Source organism: Aristolochia californica, unplaced genomic scaffold (genome assembly GCF_029961685.1).
Source record: "Aristolochia californica isolate CCGP_79_NKW_82.1479 unplaced genomic scaffold, dmAriCali1.0.hap1 SCAF_2, whole genome shotgun sequence".
Lineage (NCBI taxonomy): Eukaryota > Viridiplantae > Streptophyta > Magnoliopsida > Piperales > Aristolochiaceae > Aristolochia > Aristolochia californica.
Window position 1 is genome coordinate 7,994,770 of NW_027181881.1, and position 16,738 is coordinate 8,011,507.

Consider the following 16,738-nt stretch of genomic DNA (forward strand, 5'->3'; position numbering starts at 1 on the left):
GTTTATGGTTAAGGATTTAGGGTATTTTAGGGATTAGGGCTTTTAAGGTTTAGGGGGTTTAGGGTTTGGAATTAGGGTGTAGGGTTTAGGGTTTAGGGCTTTTAATGTATTAAATCCTGGAATTAGTGTTTAGGGTTTAGAGTTTAGTAGGTGATAGGGTTTAGGGTTTAGGGTATTTTAGGGATTAGGGTTTTTAAGGTTTAGGGGGTTTATGGTTTTTAAGGTTTTGGGGGTTTTGTGTTTTTAAGCTCTAGGATTTTTTAGGTTTAGGGTTTGGAATTAGGGTTTAGGGTTTTGGGCTTTTAAGGTATTAAGTTCTGGAATTAGTGTTTAGGGGTTTTTAGTCTAATTCAAACAAGGTTGAGTCGCTTACACGGGCGTCCATTAGCCAACGAAACCCAATCCCCATCACTGACGAGGTACAGTTCATAGTGATTGTGAAGTTATATGGGGCTCTACCAGGGGTCTTCAGTGAATTTGGACTTGATGTGTGTGTGTTTTCATTGTTTAGTGCATATGCATTAGTGAAAATAATTTAATTAATTTTGAAATGTGTTAGAATGTTGTTGAGAATTTTTGCAAGTGCTATGGAATGTTTTTGCCATGTGGTGAAGAGATTCGGGTATTATACATATCCACCACATGGTATTTTTTTTATGGTTTGTGTTGGTATTTTTTTTATGGTTTGTGTTTTTGTAACGAGTAAAGGTTGTCTAGTAAAGTTTTTTCCGTGAGGACCGTCTCGGATTTAGATTTTAAATGGCTGCAAGTTGTTCATCTTCATCTTCATCTTCATCTTCATCTTCATCTTATGCATCTATATGATCTTCATCTTCAAAATAGGTGTTAGTGTGGACAACTTCATCTTCGAAATCTTCGAAATAAGGTGTTAGTGTGCACAACTTCATCTTCATCTTCATCTTAGAAATTTAAAATCATTGATTTTATTAATTATAAAAATAAGTTAATTAAACCAAGTGTTTGAGTTAACAATATTTTAATTACCACTATTAAATCACTAATACAATAGAGTAAATAAAAAAATTATGATTAATGAATAAAAAGTATTATATTAATAACATAAGATATATTTTTTACATGGTATTAATTAATAATATATTTTGACAAAATTAAATGTAATTAATTAATCAAATACATACTTTAATTATATTTTATTTACCAGAGAATTAAATATGAAGTTTAATATAGTAATAAAATTGAACAAAAATAATAAATAAATACATGTACAACTTTATTAATAACCTAAAAAAAGATTATTCTAATAACGAGTTCGTGCCTTTAATATTAAAATCATCAAGTTACAAGTTTAGTACATATAAACGACGCATGTTCAAAAGTAATAAGATACAACCATCATTTATCGTTCCACATGGAAGTCGATATGGCATCTTGAAATTGTGCGGTTCTTGTGGATTCTAATGCACTCTGCCTCCGAAAGCATGTTACTTGGCTACCCACATCCTCAAGACCATCGCAATCGTCGCTGTCTGTATACATTTTACATAAAATTGGATATGACCTCTACATAAAATTAGGCATAACCTATATATATAATACATGTATAAGATTGGGCATAACCTCTTCTTAAAATTGAGCATAATCTATGTATATAATACCTGTATAAAATTCGGCATGACCTCTACTTAAAATTGGGCATAATCAATATACATAACACCTGTATAAACACTCCATAAATACTCCATAAAATTGTCTATACATTCTATAAACACTACATGAAATTGTTTATATACACTCCATAAAATAGTCTAAACACTCCATACACTGCATAACATTATAAATAAACTCCATACAATAATCAAACACAACAAAATTAAATGAAATATCACTATCAATTTACAAATAAAAACTATAAATCCATTATAAATTTACAAACTATAATTGTTTCTCTTCATGCTAGTTGTTCCTCGCCCATTTCCCCTTATTAACTGATCTCCAAATCTTCCCCTTGATTGATCTTTCTCTTGTAGAGGAGGCAACTCCTTCAATACCGCAATTGTTACATCATCCGTATTGCCCTGACATGCAAGTAAGATATAAATATTGCCTTGATGAGACATTCTCAAGTAGGCCTCCAGACTCAAAAAGTCTCCTACTCCAAAAAAATAAGATTGGAAAACAAAATCTTAGAACAATGGTTGAAATGATATTGGTCAACAAGTTCTCAACAATATCAAAAGTAGGATATATCAATCACAAGTAGTTGTTTATAAGGCAAATCTAATACAACACTAAATTAATAAAAAAAATAGAGTTTAGACTTACCTTATGAAATTTGAGAAAAATCAAAGCCGAAGGGTTAAATCGAAACCACAAAAAAAAGAAAATACCATGTGGTGGATATGTATAACACCCGAATCTCCTCACCACATGGCAAAAACATTCCATAGCACTTCAAAAATCCTCAACAACATTTTAAAATATTTCAAAATTAATTAAACTATTTTCACTACTGCATATGCACAAAACAATGAGAAAACACACACATCAAGTCCAAATTCACCGAACACCCTTGGTAGAGCCCCATATAACTTCGCAGTCACTACGAATTGTACCTCATCAATGATGCGGGATGGGTTTCATTGGCTAATGGACGCCCGTGTAGGTGACTCAGCCTTATTTGAAATGGACTAAAAACCCCTAAACACTAATTCCAGAACTTAATACCTTAAAATCCAAAAACCCTAAACCCTAATTCCAAACCCTAAAGCAAAAAAACCCTAGAGCTTAAAAACACAAAACCCCCCAAAACCTTAAAAAACCATAAACCCCCTAAACCTTAAAAACTCTAATCCCTAAAATACCCTAAATCCTTAACCCAAACCCTAAACCCTAATCCCTAAAATACCCTAAATCCTTAACCTAAGCCCTAAACCCTAAACCCTAAACCCGAAACACAAACCATAAAAAAAACATAAACCATCAAACCCTAAACCCTATCACCTACTAAACTCTAAACCCTAAACACTAATTCAAGAACTTAATACATTAAAAGCCCTAAACCCTAAACCCTACACCCTAATTCCAAACCCTAAACCCAAAAAACCTTATAGCTTAAAAAATCAAAACTCCCAAAACCTTAAAACCCCTAAACCTTAAAAGCCCTAATCCCTAAAATACCCTAAATCCTTAACCATAAACCCTAAACCCTAATTACTGAACCCTTAAATACCGATCAACAAACCCTAAAAATAATCCATACACAAATCAAGAATTTAGACTATAAACCTAACACTAAATTCCAAAATAATGCACAAATAACCCCCAATTACGCACTGAAAATAAATTTAAATCAAATAAAACACTAATTTAATGAAAAAAATTAGGGTTTAGGCATACCTTCTGAAATTTGGGGAAATCCGAAGCCAAAGGGTGAAATTGATGCCCAAATGTCCAAAATCGAAGAAAATCGAAATGGAAATGGGGAAATCGAACAAATTCGGAAGGTATTTTCGGGGGAAAGGAGACTAGCCAGAGAGAGATGGGAGTGGGAGGCCGAAAGGGAGAAGAGGGGGAGAAGACAGAGAAGAAAGGGAGGTCGGGAGGGAATAGAGAGAGAGAAGCGAGAGAGAGTGAGTCCGAGAGAAGCAAGAGAAAGTCACGGAGACGAGAGAGGGGGTGCGAGAAAGAGGGCAAGGCCGAGAGAAGACCAAGAGATGAGGTCGGAGACGAGAGGGAACTGAGACGGTGGCCGGAGATGAAGGACGAGATCGATTTTGGCAGCAGCGACGTCGGGAGCGTAGGAAGACGAGAGAGGGAGTGCGGGAGAGAGGAAGAAAAAAATGAGAAATGACGACGCGCGATGGGGAGGTGCGAGGAGAGAGAGGGGAAAAATCGAGCGTCGCCCGTCCTTCAATTCAAAGAAGATCAAACAAGGCCTTCTTCCACATGATCGAAATTAAACCGTGGAGATGAAGGACCCCTTCATCCCTTGCATCGAGATGAAGCTTCATCTGCGCTCCACTAACGGCTTCAAGTGTTGAAGGGCGTTATGCGGTTGAAGATCATCTCGTCCTTCAAGTTGACTAACCCCCCCTTTCTCTATTCCCTCCCGACCTCCCTTTCTTCTCTGTCTTCTCCCTCTCTTCTCCCTTTCGGCCTCCCACTCCCTTCTCTCTCTGGCTAGTCTCCTTTCCCCCGAAAATACCTTCCGATTTCGTTCGATTTTCCCATTTTCATTTTGATTTTCTTCAATTTTGGACATTTGGGCATCGATTGTTTAATATCTACTTCGATTAACCATCGATTTCACTCTTCAGCTTCGGATTTCCCCAAATTTCAGAAGGTATGCCTAAACCCTAAATTTTTTCATTAAATTAGTGTTTTATTTGATTTAAATTTATTTTCTGTGCGTAATTGGGGGTTATTTGTGCATTATTTTGGGATTTAGGGTTACGGTTTATAGTCTAAATTCTTGATTCGTGTATGGATTATTTTTAGGGTTTGCTGCTCGGTATTTAAGGGTCCAATAATTAGGGTTTAGGGTTTATGGTTATGGATTTAGGGTATTTTAGGGATTAGGGTTTTTAAGGTTTAGGGGGTTTAGGGTTTGGAATTAGGGTGTAGGGTTTAGGGTTTAGGGCTTTTAATGTATTAAATCCTGGAATTAGTGTTTAGGGTTTAGCGTTTAGTAGGTGATAGGGTTTAGGGTTTAGGGTATTTTAGGGATTAGGATTTTTAAGGTTTAGGGGGTTTATGGTTTTTAAGGTTTTGGGGGTTTTGTGTTTTTAAGCTCTAGGATTTTTTAGGTTTAGGGTTTGGAATTAGGGTTTAGGGTTTTGGGCATTTAAGGTATTAAGTTCTGGAATTAGTGTTTAGGGGTTTTTAGTCCAATTCAAACAAGGTTAAGTCGCTTACACGGGCGTCCATTAGCCAACGAAACCCGACCCCCATCATTGACGAGGTACAGTTCATAGTGATTGCGAAGTTATATGGGGCTCTACCAGGGGTCTTCAGTGAATTTGGACTTGATGTGTGTGTATTTTCATTGTTTAGTGCATATGCATTAGTGAAAATAATTTAATTAATTTTAAAATGTGTGAGAATGTTGTTGAGAATTTTTGAAGTGCTATGGAATGTTTTTTCCATGTGGTGAGGAGATTCGAGTATTAGACATATCCACCACATGGTATTTTTTTTATGGTTTGTGTTTCTGTGACGAGTAAAGGTTGTCTGATAAAGTTTTTTCCGTGATGACCGTCTCGGATTTAGATTATACATGGTTGCAAGAAGACAACCAAGTGGTCGAACATATGATATTTGGACATTCGATGATGATAGCAAAATGCTCGATCTCTTGGTCGAGCAGGTCAATCTAGGGAACAAGTTGCCTAACGGGGTATGGAAGCATGAGGTATACATGGACTGTGTAAATAAGTTCAATGAAGACACAGTCATGAAAGAAACTGTTGAGCAGGTGAAGAATCGAACAAGGGCATGGAAAAAAATATACCAAACGGTAACGAGCTGTATCAACACTAGTGGGTTTGGTTGGGATGCAACCACACAACGAGTTACTGCATGTAATTCTGTATGGCTTGATTGCATAAAGGTTAGTAAATCTGTATGGCTCAACTACATGATGTACTATAAAATATTTTTTATGCTTTCCGTGTTAGTATAACTCTATTCCAAGACATCTAACTCTATTCTTGTAGGAGCATAAAGATGTTGAGAAGTACAGACGTGAAGGCTGCCCCCTGTACGACAAATTAGCTGTGGTGTGGGAAACACAATAGCGGTAGGGTCAGGAGCTGCAACCTATGTAGATCAGGGCGATGAGGTGATCCGTGAATCGGAACATGTCCCGATGGATGAGCCAGAGGATGTTGATATAGTTAGGGATACTCCATCACCATTATTAAGCATGGATGAGTCTCTAGGTAATCAATCTGAAAGAAGTAAACGGTCATCTTCAAGTCGTCGTAGAAAGAGAACCGAAATGCTCGATAATGACACTAGTAGAAGAATCTTTGATGCAATAGATCGAATTGCTAAGACATTTAAAAATTTCATGATGAAAGACGATATTGTAAGAGATTGCGTCAAAGACCTTAGGGAAATCCCGGACTTACCTACAGAATTGAAGTATCGCGCTTCTTCATGGTTGGATACACCAACTAAGAAGGTCATGTTTATGGAAATGACAGTGGAAGAGCAGGTCCAGTGGCTTAAATTTTGTTTTGAAAACTAATTGTATTGCGTTATAAATACACTATTTTTTTTGGAATATTATTATGTAGTAGAAATGATATTTGAATTATGACGTTGCAAGACTTATTAGTATGGTTTGTATTTAAATTTGATATGTTGTTGTGTTTATATATTGCATAGATGAATATGGTGTTTTGAGTATGGATGTGGAATGTGGATGAATGTAGGATGTGATTGAATGTAGGATGTGGAATGTGGATGAATCTAGGTTGTGATTGAATATAGGATGTGGGAATGTGGATGAATGTAGGATGTGGAATGTGGATGAATGTAGGATGTGATTGAATGTAGGATGTGGGAATGTCAATGAATGTAGGATGTGATTGAATGTAGGATGTGGGAATGTGGATGCATGTAGGATGTGATTGAATGTAGGATGTGGGAATGTCAATGAATATGGTTGTTTATAGGTGTGATTGCAAATAGGTTATGATTGAAGATCGATGTTTACTTGTGTTTATGAATTTTAGGCAATTGAATTTGTGGATTTCCATGGATACTATGACAGACGATGAAAAGGTTGCAACTATGGTTGAATTCACAACTTTGTTGATTGATAGATGCCATATTCTGACATGATAACTAGGTTAATTATAATAGAATAACCTTTATAATTGTGTTATAGGTGGTTACTTATCGGTTTTCAAATGAAATGAGCATTTATTGAATTTGGCATTAATCACTATCGATATTGCATATTTCTCTCTCCTGAATTATATTTCATTATTTTTTAGTTTTATTTCTTCCTGAAACGCTTTTTATAGATTCAATTATGGAATTTCAGGAGAATTTGGGTGGAGAAGAAGATATTTACCAAAATGCCCTTAGTGAAATGGAGGTAATTTCTAGGGCAAATCGTTTTAAAATAAGAAAAATCATATTTAAAGGAAAGGGAAGCGTTAAACGAAGGGGGTCGAAGGCAGCATGAAGAGAAACAGAAACGGAGACCAAAATAGATGTTTTTTGACCGAAAATAGGGAGGACCGGAGAGGAGTTCCCCACCGTCGTTCGCCGGGCCTATACCTTCCGCCGCGCCACCGTCGTTCACTGCCGTCCAGCAACCGAGAACAAACCCAAGGAGAGCTCGAGAGAGTCTCCGTCGAGGTGAGTTCGACAGTCGTCGCTCGCCAGACCGAGAAGTGATCCGAGAGGGCTTCTCCGGTGCCACTTCCGCTTTTCGACCTTCCTCTGGCGTCGGTTACGTAATTCCGACCATTCCCGGAGCTATTCCAACTCCAACCGAGACTCGAGAGAGCCGGTTAGAGAACGTCAGCTCTGTTTTGTTCTTCGCCGGACGTTCCCTCCATCCGTCGGCTTCCAACCTTCGTCGCCGGCGTCGTCTCTACCTCCGGCCACTCACTCTTGCCAACCCGAAGCCATTGATTTCGGGAAATTGCAGCACCCGTGAGAACGAGTTGCTGCCCGAGCGAGAGGAGGAAGAAGGGGAGTAATTCGTCATTATTGAATTTAGTTTCTATATAGTTTGAACTTAGGTTTTGAATGTTAATTGAATCTGATTTGATAATTAATATTTATTTAAGATTTGTTTTCTGGATATTTGATTAAATTAGCTAATTAGGGTAGGATTATAATTGAGGTTGGATTTTGGTATTTTAATCCGATTTCTGTCTTTCACTCTATGCGCCCGAGAGGGGATAGACGCAAGGATTGAGAAATCGGATTCGTGATTACGTGGTGCTCGAGAGAGGCATGAATCACGGTAAAATCCAGAGTTGATAATTTTAGCATCATCACAATAGGAAATTGATTCTCTGCATTCTATTGTAATCCGCTCTTTGTCATTAACTCTAGGCGCCCGAGAGGGGATAGACGCAAGGATTGAGAATCCGGATTCGTGGTTACGTGGCGCTCGAGAGAGGCACAAATCATGGTAAAATCCAGAGTTGACGTTTCCCGTTGTGCAAGTAGTTAATTAGAATATTGCTTGATAATTTAGAATATAATTAGTGTTTAGTTCAGATTAATTCATCATATTTGGTTAGGCTAGTTGACTGAAGAATACACAAAATTCATCCTCCATGTGGATATGACCCTCGCTTACTGCTAGATTACATGAACGATTCGTACGGTTGCAAGGCATTAAAGCCGATGTAACTAAATTATACATCATGTTTTTGGCACCGTTACCGGGGAGGCACGTATTAAGCGTATTTCTTTGTTCTCCATAGTCTTAGGTTAGATTTTTTTATTTTATTTTTATTTTATTTTATTTTTATTTTTATTTTTATTTTTATTTTTATTTATTTTTTATTTTATTTATTTTTTCATATTTTTAGTTTGGTATTTTTTTTTTGGAATTATTTTTATTTCTTCTAGTTAGTTCATATTTTTAGTAGTGAGTTTGTTAGCTTAATTTGATAGTTCATTTTGTTTCTTTTTGTGTTTTTATGCACGGGCGCCGCTCCCTAGGTGGACCATTAGCTCCCTTTGTTGAAGAGGTAGAACATATTTGTAGCAAACACCTGACGTCAAGTTAGGAGCTACCATGGCCAATCAAGGCGAACCATTACAGTTACCTGCAGCAGGTGACCGTAGAGCCCTGAGGGATTATTCTATCCCATCGCACTTCACATCACCTTCTTGCATTATATTGCCACCCACTACTGCTGCCAGTTATGAGTTGAAACCGGGTGTGATCCAACTCCTCCCTACATTCTATGGGTTGGAGAAGGAGGACCCATATTACCACATCAAGGAATTCTTAGATATTTGTGCAACTTTTAAATTCCAGAATTTCTCAGATGACTCTATCCGATTAAGACTTTTTCCATTCTCACTTAAGGATAAGGCCAAGTCTTGGCTTAATTCCTTAGAGGTGGGCAGCATTACTTCATGGGACACATTAGTCACGAAATTTTTGTCCAAGTACTTTCCCATTCAGAGAACTACAGCCCTCAGGAGAGAAATCTCCAACTTTATGCAGCAGGTGGGTGAACACTTTTATGAGGCTTGGGAGAAATGGAAGGATTTGATCTGTAGGTGTCCGCATCATGGGTTTGAGAAATGGCATTTAGTGCAATACTTTTATCAAGGTCTTACACCTCAGGTTAGATCCATGGTAGATGCAACGAGTGGTGGGAGTTTGATGGGTAAGAGTGCTAGTGAGGCGTGGGACTTCTTTGAAACGTTGAGTGATCAATCTCAGCAATGGGGTTCATCATTTAATGTTGATAGGAGATCCCACGAAGCCAAAAGAGGGGGTCTTTACGAGGTTAGTGAAACACCCATGCTCATGGCCAAGATTGAAAGGTTGACTAGAAAAATTGATGCCCTTATGGTGTCCAAGAGTTCACCTTCTCCTAACCCATCTACTGTTTGTGCCATATGCTCTGGTTCATCTCATCCCACACAAATGTGTCCATCTAGTTCATCCTACCCAGAGCTCATTGAGGACTTGAATGCAGTCCAGAATTTTCATAGACCGAACCGTAACGATCCTTTTTCAGAAACATAAAATCCGGGTTGGGCTAGGCACCCAAATTTCTCATGGTCCAAGGGTCCACAGGTTGGGGGTCCTCCAGGGTTTACTCAACCCCAATCTCCTCGCCCACACTTCACTCAACAACCATTGATTCCACAAAAACCATCACTTGAGGATACACTTCAATTATTCATGCAGAATACACAGTCCTCCATTGCTAAACTTGAAATGCAAGTGAGTCAGTTGGCCAGCCACATGAGTGAACAAGCACAAAATAGACTCCTGAGTCAAACCATTCCTAACCCCAAAAGCACACATGAGGGTGAGTTCCAAACCCCACCATGAGCAAGCCAAAGCCATAACCACCCTTAGGAGTGGTCGTGAGTTGAACAATGGGGTAGGGACCACTAAGTCTAAGGAGTCAAAGGATGACAATGGGGACACATCATTGAGTGAAGAACCTCCAAGTTCTCCACCAACAGCCAAGCAGATCCCTAACCAAGTCCCATTAGCTCCTTATCCGCAGAGGTTATCGGGCCCACCTAGGAAAGGAGATAGCATGCTTGAAACGTTGGAACTGTTTAGTAAGGTTCACATTAACATTCCACTTCTTGATGCTATTAGGCAAGTGCCTGCCTATGCCCGATTTTTGAAAGACCTTTGTACACAGAAGAGAAAACAACATGTTAACAAAAAGGTCTTTCTTACTGAGAATGTAAGCTCAATTCTGAAGCATAACACTCCTCCTAAAGTTAAAGATCCTGGATGTCCCACAATTTCATGTGTCATTGGTGAACATACCATCCAGAGAGCTCTTCTTGACTTAGGGGCAAGTGTGAATTTGCTTCCTTTTTTTGTGTACCAGCAATTAGGTTTAGGGGAATTGAAGCCTACTCCCACCGCACTTCAACTAGCTGACCGTTCTGTCAAGATACCACAAGGAATAGTTGAAGATGTTTTGATAAAAGTGGACAAATTTCTGTTCCCGGTTGATTTCATTGTTCTTGATACAGAACCAGTAGTCAATGTGACCAACCAAATTCCTGTCATCCTAGGACGTCCCTTCTTAGCCACATCTAATGCTATCATTCATTGTAAAAGTGGTGAGTTGGAGTTGTCTTTTGGAAATTTTAAGGTCTCATTGAATGTATTTAATGTCGGGCACCACCCACTTGAGTATGATGATCTGAGTCCTGCATTTAATATAGAAACTGTTATGCTTGATAAAGAATCCACTCTTGAATCTTTTGAGTCTTGCATAACATCCTTAGACATGGACTATTTTGATGAGGAAACATATTTCTGAGAGGTTAATTCTTTACTCAATTTTGTACCTCTGTTGGAGGAAGCTTATGAGGTTATCACAACTAAACATCTACAGGATCTTCCTCTTGACTTGGACAAACCTCTTGAAACTTCCAAGCTAGACCTTAAGCCACTTCCTCCCACATTGAAGTATGCGTTCTTGGGACCCATGAACTCATTACCAGTCATTATTTCCTCTTATTTGAGTACTGAGCAGGAGGAACAATTGACTGAAGTTTTACAAGCACACAGAGAGGCATTGGGGTGGACTCTTGATGCCTTAAAAGGGATTATCCCCTCCATATGCATGCATCGTATTCATTTGGAGGAGGGGACTAAAGCCTCACATGAGATGCAACGTAGGTTAAATCCCCATATGCTGGAGGTTGTGAGAGAAGAAGTCATCAGGTTGCTTGTGACAGGAATCATTTACCCTATTTCCAATAGCACCTGGGTGAGTCCAATTCAAGTTGTCCCTAAGAAAGGGGGGATAACGATAATGAAAAATGAGAGTGGTGAATTGATTCCCACAAGAACTACCACCAAGTGGCATGTCTGCATTGACTATAGAAAACTTAATTCTGCCACTAGGAAGGATCACTTCCCACTACCTTTCATTGATCAGGTACTAGAGCGATTGGCCGGCCACAATTTTTATTGCTTCTTAGATGGATACTCCGGCTACAATCAAATTCCCATTGCTCCAGAAGACCAGGAAAATACCACATTCACGTGTCCGTTTGGCACCTATGCTTACAGACGCATGCCTTTTGGTTTATGCAATACGCCAGCTACTTTCCAACGGTGCATGATGAGTATCTTTTCTTACATGATTGGTGAATTTTTAGAGGTCTTTATGGATGACTTTTCTGTGTTTGGCTCTAGTTTTGATACATGTCTGCACAATCTTTCACTCGTATTGTCCCGTTGCATTAAGTCCAATTTAGTCTTGAATTGGGAAAAATGCCACTTCATGGTGAAAGAAGGAATTGTTTTAGGACATGTAGTGTCTGAGCGGGGTGTAGAAGTGGACAAAGCCAAGGTTGACCTAATTACCAATCTGCCACCACCTACTTCTGTGAAGGGGGTGCATTCTTTCCGTGGCCATGCTGGGTTCTATAGGCGTTTCATTAAAGACTTTAGCAAAATTTCTCGTCCTTTGACAAATTTACTTGCTCAAGATGTTGTTTTCGCCTTTGATGATGCCTGTATTCAGGCTTTTGAAACACTGAAGAAATGTTTGTCCACTGCACCCATTGTCCAACCCCCTATTTGGTCTTTGCCTTTTGAGTTGATGTATGATGCCTCTGACTATGCATTGGGGGCTGTTTTGGGGCAAAAGACGGATAAAATGCCCTGTGTCATTCAATATGCTAGCCGAACTCTTCATGATGCTCAATTGAATTACACTACCACTGAGAAGGAGTTGCTAGCTGTTGTGTTTGCCTTGAACAAATTCAGATCATATCTGTTAGGGTCAAAGGTTATAGTGTTCACTGATCATTCTGCTTTGAAGTACTTATTATCCATCAAGGACACTAAACCTCGCTTGATTAGATGGATCTTGCAATTGCAAGAATTTGACCTTGAGATTCGAGATAAGAAGGGTTGTGAGAATATTGTTGCTGATCATCTATCTAGGATCTGTGTAGTACCTCAGGAAGGATTCCTTCCTTTAAATGATTCCTTCCCTGATGAACAACTTCTCCAAGTATCCCAGTTGCCTTGGTTTGCTGACATAGTCAACTATCTTGTAACTCATAAGATTCCTGATTATTGGAGTAAACAAGATAGGTTGAAATTCTTTACCCAAGTCTAAACATTTTTTTTGGGATGACCCTTATTTGTTCAAGGTGTGTTCTGACCAAGTCATTAGGCGTTGTGTACATGAGCAAGACTTTGCCAACATTCTTGAATTTTGTCATTCCCACGCATGTGGTGGACATTTTGGTGCTAGAAAGACTGCGGCTAAAGTCTTGCAATGTGGTTTCTATTGGCCTTCATTATTTAGAGATGCCCATGAGTTTTATCAGGTGTGTGATAAATGCCAACGAACTGGTTGTTTGTCTAGGAAGAACATGATGCCTCTTAACCCCATTCTTATTGTTGAATTGTTCGATGTGTGGGGTATTGACTTCATGGGTCCTTTTCCTGTCTCGTTCGACTATCAATACATCCTTGTTGCTGTTGAATATGTCTCTAAATGGATTGAAGCTATATCATGGAAGACAAACGATCACAAAGTGGTGGTAAAGTTTTTAAAAGAAAATATCTTTAATCGATTTGGTACCCCTAGAGCGATCATCAGTGATGGGGGATCTCATTTTTGTAACAGAGCATTTGAGACCTTATTGAAGAAATATTCCATCACTCATCGGGTGTCCACTCCGTACCACCCGTAAACTTGTGGTCAAGTGGAAATCTCTAATAGGGAGATCAAACAGATTTTGGAGAATTCAGTTCGCTTTGATAGGAAAGATTGGTCCACTCGATTGGACAATGCTTTATGGGTCCATTTGAAGTTACACAGGTGTTTCCTCATGGCGTTATTGAGATCCGCAATCACGGAGATGGGTCGATCTTCAAAGTTAACGGTCAGAGGCTCAAACCGTATCTTGAGAATGTCCCCACACCGGAGGAGGTGATGGTGATTTTCTTGGAGGAACCTGTCATTTCATCTTGAATGCGTCAGAGTCTTGCTTACGACTATAAACTTAGCACATTGTGGGCAATCCCCATGTTTCTATCCCTTTGTACATTACAGTTTTATTTTTATTTTATTTTTTTTTTTGGTTTATTCATACTCTCTTGCCGGCCGAGAGCATAAATGGTTCTAGTAGTTGATGACCAGACTTTTGGTCCCTAGTTTGAGAGGTCTGTACTCAAACAACCGTTCTGGGATTGACCTGTTCGATCTTGAAGTATTGAATGAAAACCTTATGGTGAGTAACTTAAGGACTTGTGTTCAGCGCGTGATTCCTGATGCCTTCAGTGGCCAGTCACACGGAGATTTCTTCAAAGTGTGATGTGGGATAGCGGTTTCATCTACAGATGATTACCTACGGGTACGGCTGATACGAGTAAACCTTCTTCGAGGGAGACTATGTATCATTCCTACTTTTCCCCATTGAGGACAATGTCAGGCTTAGGTTTGGGGGGGGGGGGGGGGGGGGGGGGGGGGGAGGGATGACTCTTTTATGTCTTAGCAATAATTTTCGTTCGATTTTTGTTCGTGGTTTTCAAATTACACCTCTTAGTATGTGATTAACATTAGTAGAGTTAAAATAAGTTGCTCAAATGTGTTTCAAAAATGATCGTAAAACAGTGTAGAATATGCCTATTAGAAATCTGATATCATTTGTTGTGATCCATGAGAATTCAATGGGATAACTTACTATTGCATTAGACTTGGAACTTAGTTTCAAAAGAGAACATGTAAATCTAGTGTTGATCTATGTTAGTCTGAATAGTCTTGTATGCCTGTTTGAACTCATTCCTTTTTATACCTCAGTGAAATTTCTTGTTGTAATGTATGAATGCAAATGGAAATGCTCTTGCTTGCAAAAGACAGATAACTTCAGAAACAGCCTGGGCAAACCCAGGGACATGCACCGAAACAGTCGGTTACTTAAAAATAAGTGCATGTGCAGTGAAGACGAATACAAAATGGTGGTAATACCAAAAGTATTCAGTGAAACAAAAATTACGCTGGTAATAGCAAAAGTGCGCTGGTAATAGCATAAAATGGTTTTAAATTTGGAAGCAATGATGTTTCTTTAACTTTAATGATGAATTGTAATTTTAAAGAAGTTGCAAGTCAAGATTGAAATTGGTATATTTCTTTTGTGAGATTGTAAGACAACAGACTTACTTTACTATTTTCCCGTAATTGTGATGTGACCAGGATTTTATTGTTATCTGCTGCCTCTTTGTTCTGTTAAAGTAATAGCTTATGGGTCACATTGGTTCAGGTGGAGTAACAATGAGTGTTTTTGGATTGATAATAGGCTATATTTTACACAAGTTTTAATATTTCGCAAGATCTCATATGAATTTCAGATATTTTACGATACTAAGTGTTAGTCATATGCTAATGAGGAGTAAATTTTCTTCAGTTTTTCTTTTTATATTATTGATTTAGATGAATTTTGTGGGTAAATTCCATGCAAACCCTCACGAGACATAACTCGTCCACTACTGCAGAGTAGGGGTTTAACGGCTTGTTGCATGCACTAAATGCAATCGTGCTCCCTACGAAAGTGGCATTTTGTTTTCCTAGGCTTAATTTTGGTTCGATTGTTGTTTTGCTAGGGACTAGCAAAGATTTAGGTTTGGGGGTGTGATAGATGTCATATTCTAACATGATAACTAGGTTAATTATAATAGAATAACCTTTATAATTGTGTTATAGGTGGTTACTTATCGGTTTTCAAATGAAATGAGCATTTATTGAATTTGGCATTAATCACTGTCGATATTGCATATTTCTCTCTCCTGAATTATATTTCATTATTTTTTAGTTTTATTTCTTCCTGAAATGCTTTTTATAGATTCAATTATGGAATTTCGGGAGAATTTGGGTGGAGAAGAAGATATTTACCAAAATGCCCTTAGTGAAATGGAGGTAATTTCTAGGGCAAATCGTTTTAAAATAAGAAAAATCATATTTAAAGGAAAGGGAAGCATCGAACGAAGGGGGTCGAAGGCAGCGTGAAGAGAAACAGAAACGGAGACCAAAACAGAGGTTTTTTTACCGGAAACAGGGGAGGACCCGAGAGGAGTTCCCCACCGTCGTTCACCGAGCCAATACCTTCCGCCACGCCACCGTCGTCCACTGCCGTCCAGCAACCGAGAACAAACCCGAGGAGAGCTCGAGAGAGTCTCCGTCGAGGTGAGTTCGACAGTCATCGCTCGCCAGACCGAGAAGTGATCCGAGAGGGCTTCTCCGGTGCAACTTCCGCTTTTCGACCATCCTCCGGCGTCGATTACGTATTTCCGACCATTCCCGGAGCTATTTCGACTCCAACCGAGACTCGAGAGAGCCGGTTAGAGAACATCAGCTCTATTTCGTTCTTCGTCGGACGTTCCCTCCATCCGTCGGCTTCCAACCTTCGTCGCCGGCGTCGTCTCTACCTCCGGCCACTCACTCTTGCCAACCCGAAGCCATTGATTTCGGGAAATTGCAGCACCCGTGAGAACGAGTTGCTGCCCGAGCGAGAGGAGGAAGAAGGGGAGTAATTCGTCATTATTGAATTTAGTTTCTATATGGTTTGAACTTAGGTTTTGAATGTTAATTGAATCTGATTTGATAATTAATATTTATTTAAGATTTGTTTTCTGGATATTTGATTAAATTAGCTAATTAGGGTAGGATTATAATTGAGGTTGGATTTTGGTATTTTAATCCGATTTCTGTCTTTCACTCTATGCGCCCGAGAGGGGATAGACGCAAGGATTGAGAAATCGGATTCGTGATTACGTGGCGCTCGAGAGAGGCATGAATCACGGTAAAATCCAGAGTTGATAATTTTAGCATCATCACAATAGAAAATTGATTCTCTGCATTCTATTGTATTCCACTCTTTGTCATTAACTCTAGGGGCCCGAGAGGGGCTAGACGCAAGGATTGAGAATCTGGATTCGTGGTTACGTGGTGCTCGAGAGAGGCACGAATCACGGTAAAATCCAGAGTTGACGTTTCCTGTTGTGCAAGTAGTTAATTAGATTATTGCTTGATAA

At 39.0% G+C, this 16,738-nt stretch overlaps 1 non-coding gene across 1 annotated transcript; it reads right to left on the minus strand.

The window, feature by feature from the left end:
- Positions 1 to 9,163: 9,163 nt before the first annotated feature.
- LOC137957420 (small nucleolar RNA R71) lies at positions 9,164 to 9,270 on the minus strand. Its single transcript, XR_011113387.1, has one exon. It is a non-coding gene; the product is annotated as a small nucleolar RNA R71 (small nucleolar RNA).
- Between the last annotated feature and the right edge of the window lie 7,468 nt (positions 9,271 to 16,738).